Source organism: Lithobates pipiens, unplaced genomic scaffold, assembly GCF_037356315.1.
Source record: "Lithobates pipiens isolate NorthernLeopardFrog02 unplaced genomic scaffold, aLitPip1_a1.2 Scaffold_13, whole genome shotgun sequence".
NCBI lineage: Eukaryota > Metazoa > Chordata > Amphibia > Anura > Ranidae > Lithobates > Lithobates pipiens.
Window position 1 is genome coordinate 529,738,439 of NW_027507718.1, and position 20,509 is coordinate 529,758,947.

At 46.5% G+C, this 20,509-nt stretch overlaps 1 long non-coding RNA gene across 1 annotated transcript in view; it reads left to right on the plus strand.

The window, feature by feature from the left end:
- The first annotated feature begins 1,181 nt into the window (after positions 1 to 1,181).
- The window catches only part of LOC143976220 (uncharacterized), a 35,235-nt gene continuing 15,907 nt past the window's right edge, over positions 1,182 to 20,509 (plus strand). Inside the window, exon 1 of the long non-coding RNA XR_013272568.1 lies at positions 1,182 to 1,318. This is a non-coding gene — a long non-coding RNA (uncharacterized LOC143976220). The remainder of the gene's footprint in view (positions 1,319 to 20,509) is intronic.

Genomic DNA, 20,509 nt, shown 5'->3' on the forward strand with positions numbered 1-20,509 from the left:
GTAAAAAAATAAATAATTGTAAAAAAATAAATTAAAAAATGGTAAAAAAAAAATACTGACACGCCTCATCAGTGCCACCTATCAGTGCCCATCAGTGCTGCTAAAAAAATTGTAAAGAAAAATAATAACAAAAAATGAATTGTAAAAAAAATAAAAAAAAATAATAAATTGTAAAAAAATAATAATAAATAAATAAAAAATTACTGACACGCCTCATCAGCGCCACCTATCAGTGCCCATCAGTGCTACTGTGACATGACATTAAGAAAAAGTATCAGTAATCGGTATTGGTGAGTACTTGCAAAAATGTATCAGTACTTGTACTCGTCCCAAAAAAAAGTGGTATCGGTGCAACCCTAGTTCAGATATGTGGCTAAATTGCTGCTCCTCTGAAAAGCAATCCGCATTCAGCCCACTTTTCAGAGTCATTTGACAGACAGTGAAGAGGGGATATGTTTTAACATTGGAAATGCTGCATCAACGCACTGCAACCAGACGTGTTGCCGCAGGTCCCATTCACTTGAGTGGGTCATGTTTGGCAGCGGTACTGACTGCCGATTGCAGTGGGGGGTACCATTTTTGCTGCATGCACAAAGAAATGCAACTGTGGCATGTGATCTCCACAGCTCACTTTCATTGCAGTCTACAGAGGGGCAGCTGAAGGGGGGGGGGGGGGCAGCTACAAACATTTTCCAACTACATGTTTTTATTGCCCCCTACACACCTGAATGGCAAATCTAAAAGCACCCATAGATGGAGCAATTTTCTTTTGGTTGCAGGAAAAAAAAAATCACTCAATTCCCCCATCAACACAAACTGTTTTTGCCCTCAGATTCATTGTGTTCTCCTGGTGGGGGGGGGGGGGGCACAGGGAGATGTATTGGCGAGGAGAACACACAGTGATTATTACTAGTGTCTATAGCCATCACCGGTAGAGGTTTGCCCATACGGGGCGCCGCCCCCCTAATCCATGTGCCCAGCCCCACTCTACATGTAGGGTGCCAGATGCATGGATTCCAATGGGGTTTTTTTTTATTCTAGAAGCATGTGATTAGAGCTCGAGGCTCTAATTGGCTTAAAAAAAGGGTAGGCTCAGGGCACAGAGCACTGCGCCCCGAGCCCACCCACTTGTGTGACAATAGTGAATTAATTTCCGCTATTTTCCTCCTGATTCTCCTCAGTCCTGAGACCCGCTTAGCCGAGAGGAGAAGTGATTTGTATTGGCCGCCGAGGAGGACGGGAAGCCGCGGTGAAGCCGAGGAGGAGAAGACGCAGTGTAAAGCCACGAAGAGGAAGTGCTGAACGCGACCTAGATGGGGTAAGTACGGGGCTGGTGGACTGAGGATCTGGACTGAGGATCGGGTCGATCCTACCGACCAGTGGGAGTTGTGGCTCTCGGGTTTGCCATGCCCCCCCCCAAAAGAAACGGATCACCAGCAAAGGCCGAGACAAGGGGTGGGCAGGAGGGACGGCGGCCCTGGGCACTGTGGTCCCTTGTGAGATGGAGGGGTGCTACAGGGAGATGGGGGGGGGGAATTTGTTGGGAAATTGGGGGGGGGGGTGGCAGGGGGTAAGAATTGCTAAGAGTGGTGATTTAAGGAGATTTATGTCGGGAGGGGGCATGGGGGGGGGGGGGGTTGTGCTAGAAAAGGTATTATGGTGAAGAAGGGGGAGGGGTTGTGCTAGGAGGGGCAATTTGTGTGGTGGATTTGTGCCGGAGAGGGTTTTGATTGGAGGGGAGAGGATGTTTGGGGGTGGAATATTTGTGCTAGGAGGGGGTGACTCTTTTTGGGGAGGGACATTTGTAATGGGGGGATTTGGGGGATGGGGGCAAAGATTTGTGCTGGGAGGAGGGATTTAAGCAGGGGGGTGGATTTGTACTGGGGGAATTTGGGGGGGGAGTGGTGCAGTTTGTTCGCTCCAGGCTCTAGGTGACCTTATCCCGGCACTGGCACCAGCCGGAACTGATAACCGCATGGAAAATCCAACAGACTGGTGGTACCCAAGTTGATCAACCAACTTGGGTACAATCAGACCGCCCATAGATGGTTCAAATCTTGGCCAGTCCCTGCTGAACCAGTTGAGGTTAGCCCCTTCTATAGCCCTAAGAGAGGATCATCCAGATTTTTTTCCTATCCGTATCAAATTGGGGAGATTTCCGTTCACTTCCTGTCCCACAGCCAAAGCAGCGAGTGAGAGGAAATCCCTCCAAAGTAAGGAAACCTCTGGTTGTCACCAACCAATACTAGTGTCCCCATTGACAGATTTCCCCTCTATTCCTGTTCTGGGGACAACCAAAAAAAAAAAAAAGATTTTTCTTCTCTTTTCGGTATTAAACAGGACAAATAGAGAGGGGGGGATCCTCCTATCAGGGACAAAGACAGCAATAAAAACTGGCAGGGGTTCTAATCCCTCTCCACTCAAAAAACTTAAACTTAAAAAACTAAAAAAAAATGTCCTTTAGTCGTAGTCGACCAGGCCTTTTCTGGCACTTTTCTGACAGGTTCTCTTTAAAAAATGTATTGGAGAGTCGAATTCTTGGGTGAGTAATGGGACCGCACTGAAAATATAAACAGAGAATTGTGTTGTTCACCTTTCCTATCAAACGGATCCCACCGATCACTAGACCTGAGATGACACTTCAACCCCTCCAGCTATGAGGAACCTGTATGTGCTTGTCCTCGGAATACTCCACCTATTATCTGCACTCTACCAGACTAATACGAGGTGAGAAGCTCGGGGGGGGTAGAAGAAGGCTGTAGACTTTTATTGTCTCTTCAATGTTAACAAAAAGAATAAAACTCCAACAGCAAAAAGCAAACAAGACAGGTGAAGTGCTGGTAAAACTTTTGTGTTTTTAGGGGTCCCCACTCTACATTAGGGTCTCCATGAGAACCCCCCTTACATTAGGATTCACATTCTTCTAACATCAGTGTCCCCATCAGAGTCCCCCTTACATCAGTGTCCCCATCACAGTCCCCCTTACATCAGTGTCCCCATCACAGTCCCCCTTACATCAGTGTCCTCATCAGAGTCCCCCTTACATCAGTGTCCTCATCAGAGTCCCCCTTACATCAGTGTCCCCATCAGAGTCCCCCTTACATCAGTGTCCCCATCAGAGACCCCCTTACATCAGTGCTGCCTATTAGTGGCCATCAGTGTTTCCTATTATTGTCAATCAGTGCCTATCAGTGCTGCCAATCAATGACAATCAGCGCTGCCCATCAGTGCCTCCTCATCAGTGCTGCATATTAATGCCCATTAGTGCCCCTACAGTGCCCTTCAGTGCTACCTATTAGTTCCCATCAGTGCTGCCTATCAGTGTTAATCAGTGTCCATCAGTGCTGCCAATCAATGGCAATCAGTGATGCCCATCAGTGCTGTCAATCAGTGCCTCATCATCAGTGCTGCCTATTAGTGCCCCTACGGTGCCCTTTAGTGCTGCTTATTATTGCCCATCAGTGCTGCCTATTAGTGTCAATCAGTACCCATCAGTGCTGCCAATCAATGCCATTGCCAAACAGTGTTGCTCATCAGTGCTGTCAATCAGTGCCTCCTCATCAGTGCTGCAAATTAGTGCCCATTAGTGTCCTTCAGTGCTGCCTATTAGTGCCCATCAGTGCTGCCTATCAGTGTCAAGCAGTGTCCATCAGTGCTGCCAATCAATGGTAATCAGTGATGGCCATCAGTGCTGTCAATCAGTGCCTCATCATCAGTGCTGCCTATTAGTGCCCCTATGGTGCCCTTTAGTGCTGCTTATTATTGCCCATCAGTGCTGCCTATTAGTGTCAATCAGTGCCCATCAGTGCTGCCAATCAATGCCATTGCCAAACAGTGCTGCCCATCAGTGCAGTCAATCAGTGCCTCCTCATCAGTGCTGCAAATTAATGCCCTTCAGTGCTGTATTTTTAAAATTGTATTTTTTTCGCTTGTTTAGAAAAAAAATAAAAACCCCGTAGTGATTGAATACCACACACAAAAAAAAGCTCTATTATTCTGAAATGTAATTGGAGTTCAGTGTAGTATGACGGCGCAATTGTCACTGAAAGTGTGACAGCGCTGAAAGGTGAACATTGGCCTGGGCAGGAAGGGGGAGAAAGTGTCCGCTATTGAAGGGGTTAAAAAGTAACTTCACCTTTGTTAATAAAATTTAAAAAAAACCTCCCCTCTGGGTGATCTCTGTACATTGCAGGGATATTACCAAACTTTGTAGCAGATTCCTACCTTTTGTTATTCTGAATTAATATCCGTTTGTCTGTGTCCATTTCCGACTGAATCTGTATAGGAGGGATTTTATCATTATCAACCAGCTGCTGCACTTGCAGGGGTTCTAATAAGGAAAGTGGCAGGGTCTGCATCCCCGTAGATGTGACTTTTGACATTTTTGTTGCAGGGGATGCCCGAAATGTAGACTTGTGAACAGAATTCTGGGGGAATCAGTAAGCCGGTCACACAAACAGGAAATTATATACCATCTCTATACAGAGCGCCTCCAGGTCGCCATATTCCATTTTACAGATAATTGCAGTGGCTGCAGTCAGAATGAAAGGGAAAGATCATTTTTAATAACATCCAATTACAATATGACTGTGTCGCAATTGTAACCATTACACTATTTTTTTTTTTTTGCTATTGTTTTTCCCATGAAAGTAGAGTTACCCTTCAACCACAGACCAGTGTTCATTTTGACGTAAATTTTTTTTAGTTTTAGTCTTAGACTTTTGACTAAAATGCCATTTTACTTTTAGTCGTATTTTAGTAGACTAATATAGTTATAAATAGTACTAAAATAGTATCAACCACTTGCTGACGGCCCATAGCCGAAAAATGGCTGCAAGATAACTCTGGCAGGGGTACTATGACGTCCTCCCAGAATCGCACTCCCAGGGAATATCCATGACCGCAGGGCATCACAAATCATGGTAAAGGGCTGGTATAGGCAGCGATGGCAGCCGCCCTTTACCACATGATCGCTGCATCAAATGTAAACGAGCCAGCGCATGCCCGGTTCGATTGGTTGCAGCAGCATTGTGAGCTGGATCTGTAGTGACCACAGCGCTGCTCTGTGCCACTTCCTGCCTCATCCATCCACACCATCTATACTCAGCCATGCCATCCATACTCATCCATCCATGCTCAGCCATCCATGCTCAGCCATGTCATCCATCCATCCATGCTCAGCCATCCCATCCATACTCATCCATCCATGCTCAGCCATGTCATCCATCCATCCATGATTAGCATGCCATCCATACTCACCTATGTCATCCACCCATCCATGATCAGCCATCCAATCCATACTCAACCATCCACAGCCATGCCATCCATACTCATCCATCCAGCCATGTTCAGCCATCCCATCCATACTCAGCCATGCCATCCATACTCAGCCATCCATGCTCAGCCATCCATCCATGCTCAGCCACCCCATCCATACTCATCCATCCATCCATGCTCAGCCTTCCTCCATGCTCAACCATCCATCCATGCTCAGCCATCCCATCCATATTCAGCCATGCCATCCATATTCGGCCATCCACGCTCAGCCATCTATCCATGCTCAGCCATCCCATCCATACTCAGCCATGCTATCCATACTCATCCATCCATCCATGCTCAGCCATGCTATCCATACTCATCCATCCATCCATACTCAGCCATGCTATCCATACTCATCCATCGATCCATGCTCAGCCATCCATCCATGCTCAGCCATCCATCCATGCTCAGCCATCCCATCCATGCTTAGCCATCCCATCCATGCTCGGCCATCCCATCCATACTCAGCCATGCCATCTATACTCAGCCATCCATCAATGCTCAGCCATACCATCCATACTCATCTATCCATCCATGCTCAGCCTTCCCATCCATACTTAGCCATGCCATCCACACTCATCCATCCATCCATGCTCAGCTATCCCATCCATACTCAGCCACCCCAGCCATACTCAGTCATCCCATCCAAGCTCAGCCATCCCCATCTACGGCTCATCAATGCCACATCAGTTCACATCCGTGTCACATCCATTCCAATACAGTGCCCATCAGTGCCACTACAGTCCTCACAAAAGTGTAATAGATAGTCAAATTAGATTTGAAATCTATGCCCCTAGAACGCCTGACGGTGTTCCCTGCATGTTGGGCCTCTGTATGTGGCCAGCTATGTAAAAGTTTCACACGTGGTATCGCCATACTCAGGAGGAGTAGCAGAATATATTTTGGGGTATAATTTTTGGTATGTACATGCTATGTGTTAGAAATAATGTATAAATGTACAACTTTGTGTAAAAAAAAAAAAATGCGTTTTCATTTTCTTTCCTCTTTTTCCAAAAACTTATGGAAACAAAATGACATATTCAAAAGACTCACTATGCCTCATGGATTATACATTGGGGTGTTTGCTTTCCAAAATTGGGTCATTTTTTTGGGCGTTTCTATTGTCCTGGTGCTCCTGGGCCTTCAAAAGTGTAAGAGGTAGTCAGGAAATTATATGTTTAATTTATGCTCCAAGAACACCTGAAGGTGCTCTTTGTATGTTGGGTCTCTCTATGTGGCAAGCCTGTGTAAAAGTCTCACACATGTGGTATCGCCATACTCAGGAGGAGTAGGAGAATATTTTGTGTGATGTAATTTGTGGTATGCATATACTGTGTGAGAAATAACCTGCTATTATGACAATTTTGTGGAAAAAAAATCTTAATTTTGCAAAGAATTATGGGGAAAAACTTACAACTTCAATTTTCAGAGATTGGCACCATAGCTTGTGGACTCTTTCACAAAGACCAAATAATATACATGGATTTGGATTATTTTTTTTTTACCAAAGATATGTAGTAGTATACATTTTGGCCAAAGTTTATAAAGAAAAAATACTGATTTGCAAAATTTTATAACCGAAACAAAGAAAAATGCATTTTTTTACAGAACTTTTTGGACTTTTTTCATTTATAGTAAAAAAAAAAAACAGCGGTGATTAAATACCACCAAAAGAAAGCTCTATTTGTGTGAAAAAAGGACAAACATTTCATATGGGTCCAGTGTTGCATGACTGAGTAATTGTCATTCAAAATGTGAGAGCACCGAAAGCTGAAAATTGGTCTGGTTGAGAAGGAGGTTTAAAGCGGTTGTATAGTAAATTGTATAACTTTTACCTACAGATTGCTGTTCTGTGACAAGGGAAGACAGAAGGAATATGGATCTCTGTCTTCCTACAGTACAAGCACCTCCCCCACACAGTTAGTAAGCACTGCCTAGCCTAGGGACACATTTAAAGGGGTTATAAACCCTCATGGTTTATCACCGTAATCAGTGGCGGCTGGTGCTCAAAGTTTTTGGTGGTGCGCAAACAAACTGAAAAAAAAAAAAACCATCCAGCGCAGTCACTGTGCCCATCAAACACAGCCATTGTACCCATAAATTGCTGCCACTGTGACATCAAACACAGCTATTGTACCCATCAATTGCTGTCAGTGTGCCCATCAATTGCCACCACTGTATCCATCAATTGCTGCCAGTGTGCCCATCAATTGCCACCACTGTACCCATCAATTGCTGCCAGTGTGCCCATCAATTGCCACCACTGTGCCCAATTAATTGCTGCCAGTGTGCCCCATCAATTGCTGCAGGTGTGCCCCATCAATTGCCCCAGGTGTGCCCCATCAATTGCCACCAGTGTGCCCCATCAAATGCAGCCAGTGTACCCCATCAATTGTCTCAGGTGTGCCCCATCAATTGCTGCCAGTGTGCTCCATCAAATGCTGCCAGTGTGCCCCATCAATTACTACCAGTGTGCCCCATCAATTGCCACCAGTGTGCCCCATCAATTAATGGCAGTATGCTCCATCAATTGTCGCTACTGTTCCCTATCAAATGCTGCCAGTGTGCCCCATCAATTGCCACAGGTGTGCCCCATCAATTGCCGCCAGTGTGCCCCATCAAATACTGCCAGTGTGCCCCATCAATTGCCGCAGGTATGCCCCATAAATTGTCGCCAGTGTGCCCCATCAAATGCTGCCAGTGTGCCCCATCATTTACTACCAGTGTGCCCCATCAATTGCCATCAGTGTGCCTCATCAATTGACGCCAGTGTGCTCCATCAATTGTCACTACTGTTCTCTATCAAATGCTGCCAGTGTGCCGGAGGAACAACATGCCGGACCCCTTGGACAAAAGTACTCACTAAAGAGTGAGATGCCAGGGATCGCTGGAAAAAAAACAGCCAAAGCGGATATTTGTCCTTTAATGGTGCTTAAGGCCAGTTTCTGGTCTACTCCTTGCTGTAGAATATATCCAGGATCCTGGATATAGAAAAGGAGCACGGACGCCATCCTTTCTCCTCACATATGGAGATGTAGGCCTTCCAGGTACGATGATATATCTTCCGAGAAGAATATTTCCATGTTCTCTACATAGTTGGGATCACCAAATCCGACAGACCCCGGTTCCTCAACACCTGGTTCTCAATGGCCATGCCGTTAAAGCCAGCAATTGTAAAGCAGGATGGAGAATCGTACCTTGAGACAGAAAGTCCTCCTGCAACGGCAGTCGCCAGGGAGCGTCTGCCACTAGGCACACTAGGTCTGCATATCAGGGGCGCTGGGGCCAATCTGGGGCAATCAGCATTACTGGAATCCCCTCGGCCTCCACTCTGTGAAGCAGACGTAGTAACAGTTTTAGTGGAGGAAAGGCACAGATCAGCTGATACTGATCCCACGGAGCCACCAGCGCATCTGATGCATCTGCCCACGGATCTTTTGTCCTGGACACGAATCTTGGCACTTTCCGATTGAGACGGAAGGCCAGAAGATCCACGTCTGGTGTGTCCCACCCCAGGCACAGTAGCCTGAACACCTCCGGATGCAACGCATCCCATTCTCCTGGGTCCAGCATCTGGCGACTTAGATAGTCCGCCTGCCAGTTCTCCACTCCCGGGATGTAAATGGCCGACAGGGCCGGTACATGTTGCTCTGCCCACCGAAGTATGTGAGCGACCTCCCGTGTGGCGGCCGAACTTCTTGTTCCTCCTTGGTGATTGATGTATGCCACTGCAGTGGCGTTGCCTGACTGGATCCTGATCAGACGCCCTTGCAGTCTTATCGACCATGTGGAGAAGCATAGCCTGATCACTCTCAGTTCGAGCAGATTGAACGGCAACTTGGATTCCTCCATCGACCAAAGGCCCTGAGTCGACTGAACTCCCATTACTCCACCCCAGCTGGATAGGCTGGCGTCCATTGTGATCACCGTTCAATTTAGAGGTAGGAACGACTTCCCGGACTGAAGCACCGGGGACCTCAGCCACCAGATCAGGGAATCCATGACTAACTGGCTCACCTGGATCTGTCGATCCAGGGACAACGGAGATTTGTCCCATTTTGTCAAAATATCCTTCTGCAGAACTCTGGTGTGGAACTGGGCATATGGTACTGCTTCGAAGGAGACCACCATGAGTCCCAGGACTCCCATGCAGAAGCGAAGCGATGACCACTTGCAGTTCATCAGCAGTTTTACCGCGGCTCTGAGAGTCTGCAGCTTGTCTGAAGGGAAAAACACTGTAGTCCAGCAGCAAGCCTAGGTACTCCAAATGCTGAGTCAGTACCACCACTGACTTCTTTAGGTTCAACAGCCAACCAAATTATTGCAGGGTCTGCATGGTGATCGCCACATCCTTTTCTAATTCTGAGGCGGAAAAAGCTCTCGGGAGGAGATCGTCTAGGTATCCCACGATCGTGATCCCGCGTTGCCGTAGCACTCGGGGGGGCTGATGCCAAACCAAAAGGAAGATCCACAAACTGGTATTGGGCTTCCCCAACTGAAAATCGCAGAAACGTTTGATGCGGGAGGCATATGGGTATGTGCAGGTGTGCATCCTGGATGTCTAACGACGCCATGGAGTCCCCTTGATGGAGTGCGGCGACTACTGAGCGAACTGAACCATTCTGAACCTCTGCACTTTCACAAAGTGATTGAGGGCCTTTAGATGCAAAATTGGATGTACCCCTTCCTTCTTGGGAACTACAAACAGGTTTGAGTAGAACCCCTGGAGACGTTCCGATTTAGGAATAGGTACAATCACTCCGTGATTCAGCAGATCCCTTACCGCCCCCAATAGGCGGGAGTACAGGTATGCTGGAGGGGAAGAATCTGTTTTGCGGCCAAGAGAGGAACTCTATCTTGTAGCCGTAGGAAATCAGATCGCAGACCCATTGGTCGGACAGTCGAGAGGACCACCGGGCTTCAAACTCTCGAAGGCGACCAGGTGGGGGCAAACCTTCATGCGGTAGCACTTTTGTTGGCAGGCTTGTTAGGCTTGCGGTTCCAGGGACGTTTCTGTCCTTCCGTGGTCGTCCTATCGGGGCTGGGGACGTTTAGCCGAAGCTCCCGGTGGACGAAAAAGCCATTTGTGAGTGGAAAAAGAGGGCCCTTGCCTACGGCGTGGCTCCTTAGCCTTCCTGGCCTGTGGGAGTAAGGTACTCTTACCACCTGTGGCATTTTTAATAATGTCATCCAAAGAGGCTCCAAAGAGTCGGTCACCAAGGAAAGGAAGATCTGTCAGGGCTTTTTTGGATGCCTGGTCAGCACACCAGCATTTCAACCAAATCAGACGCCTCAGCACCACAGCTGACACTGAAGCCCTGGATAACAGGGGAAGAGTATCCAGGGCCGTGTCACAAACGTACTTAAGGCTTTGCACTAGTTGGTCTGCTAATTCCACGCAGACAGGAGAAGCCTGTTGTTCTCCCAATTCGCGGTGCAACAGTTTTGCCCACTCAGTTAGTGTCTGCGACACAAGTGCGGATGCCAGTACTGGTCGCATGGCTGATCCCACAACCGTAAACAAGGAATGAGCCACTGCCTCGGCCTTCCTGTCCGTGGGATCCTTAAATGCAGGAGTCCCCTCTACCGGGATTGTGGTTACTTTGTTTAACCTGGATACTGGGGGGTCCACAACCGGAGGAGCCGACCACTTTTTGAGAAGGCTCTCCTCAAAGGGGTAACGCACCACCATGTACTTGGGGACCGAAAAGGTCCGTTGCGGGCGACCCCATTCCTTGTAAATGAACTTGTCAAAATAAGTCAGATATGGGAACACCTTAGGTGAATGGGCTGGCTTACGGGGCCCAAAAGGGACCGCTACATCAGCAGAGGGATCCGCTGGCTCCTGAATCTTCAGGGTATCACGCACAGCTGTGATAAGTGCTCCAACAAGTTCTTTGTCATGCATGGACCCGGAGGAGGACTCATCCTCACTGTCCGAACGGTCCTGGTCAGCGTCGTCTGAAACGACAGAACAGGGGTCACCAGCCTCAGTAGGGCCCGAGTCTGCGTCAGAGATCTCCCCAGAGGACAGGGGGGGCAGGGGCCACTTTTTAGCACCGACAAGGTGCATTCCGCAGGCGAACCGGTTGCAATAGCCTGGATTTCGGGGGAAGAAACACCAGTTTCTGAAGCCATGCTGACCCTACCCTGTCTGCCACCTGAAGGGGACTTTTTTGGTCCCACCCTCCTTACTGCTGCTGGCTGAAGGGTTCTTCCACGCAGGACTCACACCCTGAAAGGTTCTGCGCTGTCCAGCAAGTAGTGCCCATGGTCTCTGTTGGCTCCCAAGTGCAGAGGAATCCGCTCTGTGTCAGTTAAAGCTGCTGCTAATTGTGCTGAAACCGCTCTGTAATGTGCTCAGGCTCAAAGTGTCATTTATGCAGGAAAAAAAGTCCTTTAAAATTACTCGCAGCTATTATGAATTGTCGGCTCCCGTAATACAGAGAACACTCATTGAAAGTCATTGATAAATAAATAAATAAATAAAAAAAGCGTGGGGGTCCCCCAAATTCAATTACCAGGCACTTCAGGTCTGGTATGGATATTAAGGGGAACCCTGCCTCAAATTTAAGAAAAAATTTGACGTGGGGTTCCCCCTAAATATCCATAACCAGACCCTTCAGGTCTGGTATGGATATTAAGGGGAACCCCACGTCAAATTTAAAAAAAAAATTGACGTGGGATTCCCCCTAAAAATCCATACCAGACCCTTTATCCGAGCACGCAACCTGGCAGGCTGCAGGAAAAGAGGGGGGGACGAGAGAGCGGCCCCCCCTCCCTCCTGAACCGTACCAGGCCACATGCCCTCAACATTGGGAGGATGCTTTGGGGGTCTGTGACCCCTCAAAGCATGGGAAACATGAGCCCCTTCACAGGCATACTATAGTATAAACACTTTTATTGTTTCACTTTAATCATTATTAAAATCACTGCTCCCGAAAAAACGGCCGTTTTTAAAACTTTTTTTTGCATTGATCCATGTCCCCTGGGGCAGGACCCGGGTCCCCAAACACTTTTTAGGACAGTAACTTGCAGAATCTTTTCTCTCTGTCAAATCTTTTTTCTCTGTCGAATATTTTCTCTATATAATCTTGGACTAATAGAGGTAAGGTTAGGCACATTCGACCACAGGTTCTATAGACAGATTGTTATTGTCAGAGTCATGTCGAATCTCCTATTCTATATCGAACTGTTGTAACAATGAAAACGAAAATAAAGCATTTATTTATGTTGGATCTTTCGTTTTTCGGATTTTGTGCTTTCGTTATCGTTTGTCAAAACGAAAACGAAAATAGCTGAAATTCGGACGAAAATGCATTCGGACGAAAACGAATGCACATGTCTACTGATCAGTACATGGTGGCTGCTGGCCTCAGCACACTGTGACGTAGACATCAGTAGCCCAGTTATATGTGCGCCCCGGAGCATAAAAGCTCACCAACCACCTATGGAGCTGAGGTACGTAGTGGCCAACCCAGTGCAGAGCTCTGGTCTGCACACACTCGCTGGCCAGGCTGGGGAGACTACAAGGATAAGAGCATCCAGCCTGTCACCCAGCCGGCTGTTGATAGCAGATCACAGGATCTTTAATCTTGCGCAAAAAGCCAAGCTTCTGCAGAAAAAAAGACGGACCGATGGGCCCCGCGGGGTTCCTAGGTCCTTCTCCTTCACTAGGCAAAATAAAACTGATGGCTGCATGGTAGGCTGGGGGGTTGTTACCTAAGGGACCCCCCCTTGGGCGGAACTGGAAAGTTATGTGTTTTACATAACATGTAATGCCTAGTATTCTCCTAAAGGTGGCATAACAACCCAATGGCTAAGAGAGGAGCTGTGTCAGTCGGTGAATATAAGAGAAAATAAAAACCGCAGAGGTGATCAAATACCACCAAAAGAAAGCTCTATTTATGGGGAAAAAAGGACATCAAATTTATTTGGATACAACATCACTCAAACTGAGTGAAGCAGACAGTTATCATTGTGCATCGATTGGCAGCACCAAGATACTTTGTTTTCCTGGTGCCTCCATGGCAGCATACCTGTGACAAGCTCCGCCTTGGCTCCTCCCTCAGGACTAGTGAATATTATAAAAGAAAAGGTTAGTACAGCCCCCGCATTCTCCTTTTTTTCCTCATACCTCATGGCAGTGAATCCTGGTCGGCGTCCTTACCTTCTGCATTCGGCAGCGTCCGTCCGGGTTCAAGCCTCTCCCGGACGCAGTTCCTTCTCTTGGGCAGCTAAACGCGCTTATAAGGTTGGAAGTCCCTTCTGTAGGATCTTTTGGGACAAGCAGTTTGTCTCTTAAGTAAGAGCTTTACCTGCAGTATGGGCGTTCAGGCTCCAGTCTATGGCAGCAGAGGTGGCAGCTTTGCTCTGTTTCTGAGACTTGTTGTTCCTCTCCAGTCTCACCTGTCCTTTCTCTCTCTCTCTCTCGCTTGCGCTCTGGTTCCCCTGGTTCCCATAGTTTTAGGAGGTCCCCCTTCCTTTCCCACGTGCGTTTGTCATCCTTAGACTCACTAGGGGCCGCGCGTGGCGAGTCTGTGTTATTTTATGATAGTTCAGCGTTCCCGCCGTCGTCTGCGCATGCGCCGGTGGGTCGTATGTTTCGACGGCCAGTCTCGACGTTCGGCGCATGCGCGGTAGCGTCGGAGGATTCGACGGCCATTTTGACTGAGGGCGAATGGTTCCTTTTGCCCTCAGAGCGTCAGGGGAGGAGCTCAAGCGTGCCATCACTCCCCCTCCTCCTATTTATTTCCCCAGCAGCACAAGTGAAATGCCTGTGGTCAACAAGAGAATTACACTCTAGAGTTCCAGGCTATACCCACCCCTGTTAAGGTAAGGCATGTCTTAATGCATTTGTTTTCTTATACATGTGAGTATGCGAATATATATATGTATAGCTCTGAAGGAATAACTCGTTCATTGAAAGTGTATTAATTTATTAATTTATTAATTTATTGATTTATTAATTTATTAAATTATTAAATTATTAAAAAATTTCTTTTTTCATCGGAGCCTCCAAAAAAAAAAAAAAAAAAATGGATGTTTTAAAAAAAAAAAAAAAAACCCACAGCACACAGTAACAGGGGGGGGGGGGGAAGTCGTTACTTATGCAGGCAAATTCCCTTTTTTTCCGTGAATCAGCACACGACCGGTTAACGTCTTTTCCTCTGACTCTTTCCTAGCCGTTACCTCTGCTAAGCCGCCTAACATGAGCCTTTCGCCTCCCGCTCAAGATCCTACTCTACTCCCAAGGTAAGGACCTACGCCCAGGTAAGTTTAAAAAAAAAAAAAAAAGAGTGCACTAAGGACGGTACTTTTTGTATTTCAGTCCTGTATGCCAGAAGACGTCTAAGAAGACCTCAAGGCGATATGAAGATGATGATGATGATTCCTGTCACAGCAGGGACAGGTCGCCCAGACATGGGCATTACAGAAGTGGCAGGAAAGCTTCAGCCAAGAGGCCCCGTCATTCGTGCTCCCCGAGACCTAGACCTACTAGATGTCAGGCCTGCGTAGGCACTCCGCTTCCGGATAAACTGATTTGTCGAGATTGCCTTAGAGACTATGCAGCGGACAGAGAGTCTGAGGGCCTTCAAGTGGCAGATCTCCTCAAAAAGGCAGTAAAAGACTCCCTTGCGGAATTGGTCGCCACAATGCCGACGCAACAACCGGCATCCCCTCCTCAGGAACTGATGGCTGAGGCCTCCATTCCTGGACCGTTCACGCGTGCAGGTGGTAGTCCGTTCCCTCCCTCCTCCTCTAAGCATCAGGACGAAATGGCCATTTCAGAGGATTCTTCAGATGACGCAGATGCCTCTGGCTTTGCCTTCGCCATGGTCCAGCTTTATGTGCAGGCTGTCAAACAAGCAATCGGTTGGGAGGATTCTATCATGGAGGTCAGGAAGTCCAAATCATACTTCCCCTTCCTTAAGCGCCAGATCTCCTTCTTCCCTCTTATGGAGGAAATCAGGGAAGTGATCGAGGAAGAATGGGCGAGGACAGACAAAAGACTTTCCACCAATCGATTGGGAAAATTATACCCTCTCTCTGAGGCAGATTCCAAAATGCTGGAGGGCCCTCCGGTGGTAGATGCCGCAGTGGTTAGGCTGGCCAAGAATGTCACTTTGCCCCTAGAAGATTCAACTTCCTTCAAGGACCCTCTGGACAGGAGGATGGACCTCGACCTTAAGAAGGCCTATCAGATGGCAGGAAATGCCTGTAAACCTGCAATAGCCCTGACATCAGTGTCCAACGCATTACGCGTCTGGACAGATAATATAGAGTCGCCATGGGCAGCGGACGTTGCCTCGAAGCAAAATTGGTGCAAGATACCTTTTGATGGTAGAGCCTTGTTTGCCGAAAAACTTGACAAGGCCATCTCTCGGGTCACTGGCGGAAAGTCAGGCCTACTTCCCCAAGACAGGCGATCCAGATGTTTCAGATCATCCGCACCAAGGTTCCAATACTCCAAAAATAGGGACTACCGTCAATCCAGACAAGGGAAAGGCTTCAGGCACAACTGGAAAAGCACACAGTCTACGTTTCTCAAGTCCAGGAGGCAGAGGCCAGTACCCACCCCACAGGATCCATCAAAATCCTTTTGACGCCAGGCCAGCCCAAGTGATCCCTGTGGGGGCCAGGTTGAAACAGTTCTCAAAGATTTGGGAACAAAAATGCAGGGATCCTTGGGTAGTTGCAACAGTCAAACACGGTCACTTCTGGTCTTTCCTAAACAAACCTCCCAAGGACTTTTTTTCCCCGACAAGGGTATCAAGATCCCCTCAAAAAGCGGAAGCTCTAAAGCAATTTCTTCTTTCCCTACAGGAGCAACCAGCAGTAGTTCCAGTGCCTCCATCCGAGAGATTTTTAGGTTTCTATTCCACCCTGTTTCTAGTCCCCAAGAGAAACGGAGGGTGGAGACCCGTGATAGACCTAAAGAGACTAAATCGCTATATATTTCTGGAAAAATTCAAGATGGAGTCTCTACAGACGATTATTCGCGTAGTCCAGCCAGGGGATTGGATGTTGTCAATAGACCTGCAAGACGTTTACTTACACATACCCACACTACCTACGTTCCAGAAATACCTGAGATTCGCGGAGGGGCAAGTACATCTCCAATTTCAGAGCCTTCCATTTGGCCTCTGCACGTCACCAAGAGTCTTTACAAAGACCCTGATTGCCATCATAGCACCTCTGAGAGAATTGGGGCTCCGGGTGTATCACTACCTGGACGACCTTCTACTCCTGGCCAGGGACCCAGCCCAGTTATTGGAACACAGGAATATCCTGTTGACAACACTAGTGGATTTTGGATGGAAGATAAACCACGAGAAAAGTCTCCTCTCCCCGACTCAAGAGATGGTCTATCTGGGAGCCCTGTTCAATACAATGAACGGAACGGTGTCTCTCCCACCTCAGAAGGTATCTTCCATTGTCCAACAAATGAAGAAGGTGAGCTCGAGATCCTACCTGACAGCCTCAAATTGTTTGAGCCTGATAGGACGGATGTCATCATGCATCCTTATGGTCCCCTGGGCCCACTGGCATTTTAGACATTTTCAGCTGGAGTTCTTAAGACTGTGGAACAGACGATATCTATCCCAACCCATACACCTGATGACCCGGATGCTCAGGAGTCTACATTGGTGGATGAACAGACAGACGCTTCTGAAGTCTCGCCCGCTAGGGCATGTCGACTGGATCATAATTACTACCGATGCCAGCGCAGCTGGTTGGGGAGCACATTCCAACCAGACCTCAGTACAAGGAAGATGGTCCTTCAATGCAGCCGGCATGGTGTCCAATGTCCTGGAGCTCAGAGCGGCCTATCTTGCACTGCTAGCCCTGGAGTTCGAGATTTCGGGCAAACCAGTTCTCCTCAGGATGGACAACAGGGCCGCGGTATCCTATGTGCACCGACAAGGGGGAACACGCAGCAGATCTCTCCTGAACAAGGTGGAACCCATATTCCTCTGGGCCGAAAGGAATCTGAAGGACCCGAGGGCAGTCTATCTGCCTGGCCATCTCAACTCAAGGGCGGACGACCTTTCCCGCAGGTTCGCAGATACCAACGAGTGGTCCTTACACCCGGAAATCTTCAGCTGGATAGTGATCCAGTGGGGGCCCCTCGAGCTAGACCTCTTTGCGACAGCATCCAACACCAAACTTCCAAGGTTTATCTCGAGGTTTCCGCACCCCCAGGCGGAGGCAACAGATGCCCTCTTAGCCCCTTGGGCATGCGATCGGGCCTATGCTTTTCCTCCGTGGCCCCTCATACCGAGGTTCCTGTCAAGACTCATGAGGGAGACATCGACGGTGATAGCGATTCTACCATACTGGCCAAGAAGGCCTTGGTTTCCTACGGCAATGGATTTGAGCACCAGTCCTCCAGTCAAGGTTCCAATAGTACCCCTCCTCCTGTCGCAAGGATCCCACATCCACCCAGATCCCCACAGGCTGGACCTTCACATCTGGCAACTGAAAGGAAAAGGTTCCAATCCCTTGGGTGCTCTGACAAAATGATTGCAACCCTGCTCAAAGTGAGAAAGCCATCCACGAACAACATATACGATAAAGTATGGAACAAGTTCAGGGCCTTCATGCTTGATAGAAACTGTGACCCAGGTTCCCCTTCGTCAACTCAAATTCTTGAGTTCTTACAGGCAGGCCTGGACCTAGGCCTTGCGTTAGGTACATTGAAGGTACAGGTATCAGCGATCTCAGCAGCAACCAGTAAAAGATGGGCGGAGGATCCATTGTTAATCCAATTCTTTAAGGCCGTCAGGAAGATCAGACCACCAACCAAACAATCTTTTCCCACTTGGGACCTTACGGTCATCCTGGAGTCCTTAGCCAATCCACCCTTTGCCCCTTCGAACTCAGCATCGCTCTGGAATCTAACTTTAAAATTAGCCTTTCTGATAGCCATAACCTCCGGCAGACGGGTGTCAGAACTCCAAGCTTTGGGAGCAGATCAGGATCACATTATATTTTACCCAGATAGAGTGGAACTCAGAACAGTACGAGGGTTCATTCCCAAGGTCGCTTCATCCTTGAGCATGTCAGAACCCTGGGCACTCCCAACATTTTCTGAACAGGACTCTGTCGCTCTTCATGAATTAGACATCGCCTCCACTCTGAAATGCTATCTGCAAGCCACAGCTTCATTCCGGGCTTACATCAGGCTGTTCATAATTCCCTGGGGAAAATACAAAGGAAAGGAGGCATCAGCCAGAACGATCGCCTCATGGATCGTCAAACTCATCCACAAGGTGTACAGGACAAAGGGACTAGAGACCCCTTCGGCGGTCAGGGCGCACTCCACCAGAGCGGTTTCTGCCTCTTGGGCGGCAAGAGCGAATGTGTCGATCGAAACTATTTGTCGGGCAGCGACCTGGTCCTCCCAACACACATTCCTGAAACATTACAGGGTGGACCCAGGAGCTCTCTCCTCAGTGGAGTTTGGCAGACAGGCAGTCACTTCGGCCTTCGCCTCTTCTAAATAATACATTCTTTAATAAACCTCTAAGCAATATCCCACCCGTCTCAGCTAGTTATTTGTCACAGGTATGCTGCCATGGAGGCACCAGGAAAACAGAAAATTGTACCATACTTACCGTAATTTTCTTTTCCTGGTGCCTATCCATGGCAGCATACATTCTCACCCTCGGTATTCTATATTAACGAGAATGCGGGGGCTGTACTAACCTTTTCTTTTATAATATTCACTAGTCCTGAGGGAGGAGCCAAGGCGGAGCTTGTCACAGGTATGCTGCCATGGATAGGCACCAGGAAAAGAAAATTACGGTAAGTATGGTACAATTTTCTGTTTATTTATGCAATGTTTTTTTTTTTGATAGGCCAAATTTATGCGATAACATGAAGAAAACAGAGATGTGATCAATAGCTTATAATCATAAGTTATGATAATATCGTAAACTATCGACCGTAATGCGCTTTCCCATGGCAAAATCAATTGAATTGCTCGTTGCCTATAGATCTACGGGTAGAGATCAATTGGAAAAAAAATTGGTAATTTATCATAGCATGCATGGCCTCCATACCTATCTACAAACTAGCAGACATGTGCACTGCCGAAAAATGTGTTCGTTTTCGTTTTATTCGTTTTTAATTTTTGTTTTTTGTTTTTTGGGAAAATATGAAAGAAAATCCCAAAATTCGATAGAATAACTAATTAATAATGACTTAACTATTACTGACTATTAAATTATAGGTATTGGAATTTCCTTTCAAATTTGGCTGTTAGTGAACCTAATGAATATGAATTATTCAAAATAATGAATGCCTTATCTAAACAAATGGAACGTAATGAATTAGTAATAATAAAACATTTGTATTATTATTATTACTATTATTATTAATAATATTTATTATTATTAGTTACGTTCCATTTGTTTACATATGGCATTCGTTATTTTGGATAATTTGTAACTTCAGATAAATTCGTTTTCATTACTTTCCCTAAATAAATATAAATATCCGAATTAAGGAAAACGCATTTAACAAATTCTTCAGAATATTTGTAAATGATAAAATTCGTAATTCAAAAATCCAAAAACGTGAAAATCTGAAATAATAACCAACTAATAAAAACTTAACTATTACTAACTATTAAATTATAGGTATTGGAATTTCCTTTCAAATTTGGCTGTTAGTGAACCTAATGAATATGAATTATTCAAAATAACGAATGCCTTATCTAAATAAATGGAACGTAACGAATTAGTAATAATAAAACATTTTTATTATTATTATTACTATTATTATTAATAATATTTATTATTATTAGTTACGTTCCATTTGTTTACATATGGCATTCATTATTTCGGATAATTTGTAACTTCAGATAAATTCGCATTCATTACTTTCCCTAAATAAATATAAATATCCGAATTAAGGAAAACCCATTTAACGAATTCTTCAGAATATTTGTAAATGATAAAATTCGTAATTCAAAAATCCAAAAACGTGAAAATCTGAAATAATAACCAACTAATAAAAACTTAACTATTACTAACTATTAAATTATAGGTATTGTAATTTCCCTTCAAATTTGGCTGTTAGGGAAAGTAATGAATACGAATTTATCTGAAGTTACGAATTATCCGAAATAACGAATACCATATAGAAACAAATGGAACGTAACTAATCAATAATAATACAT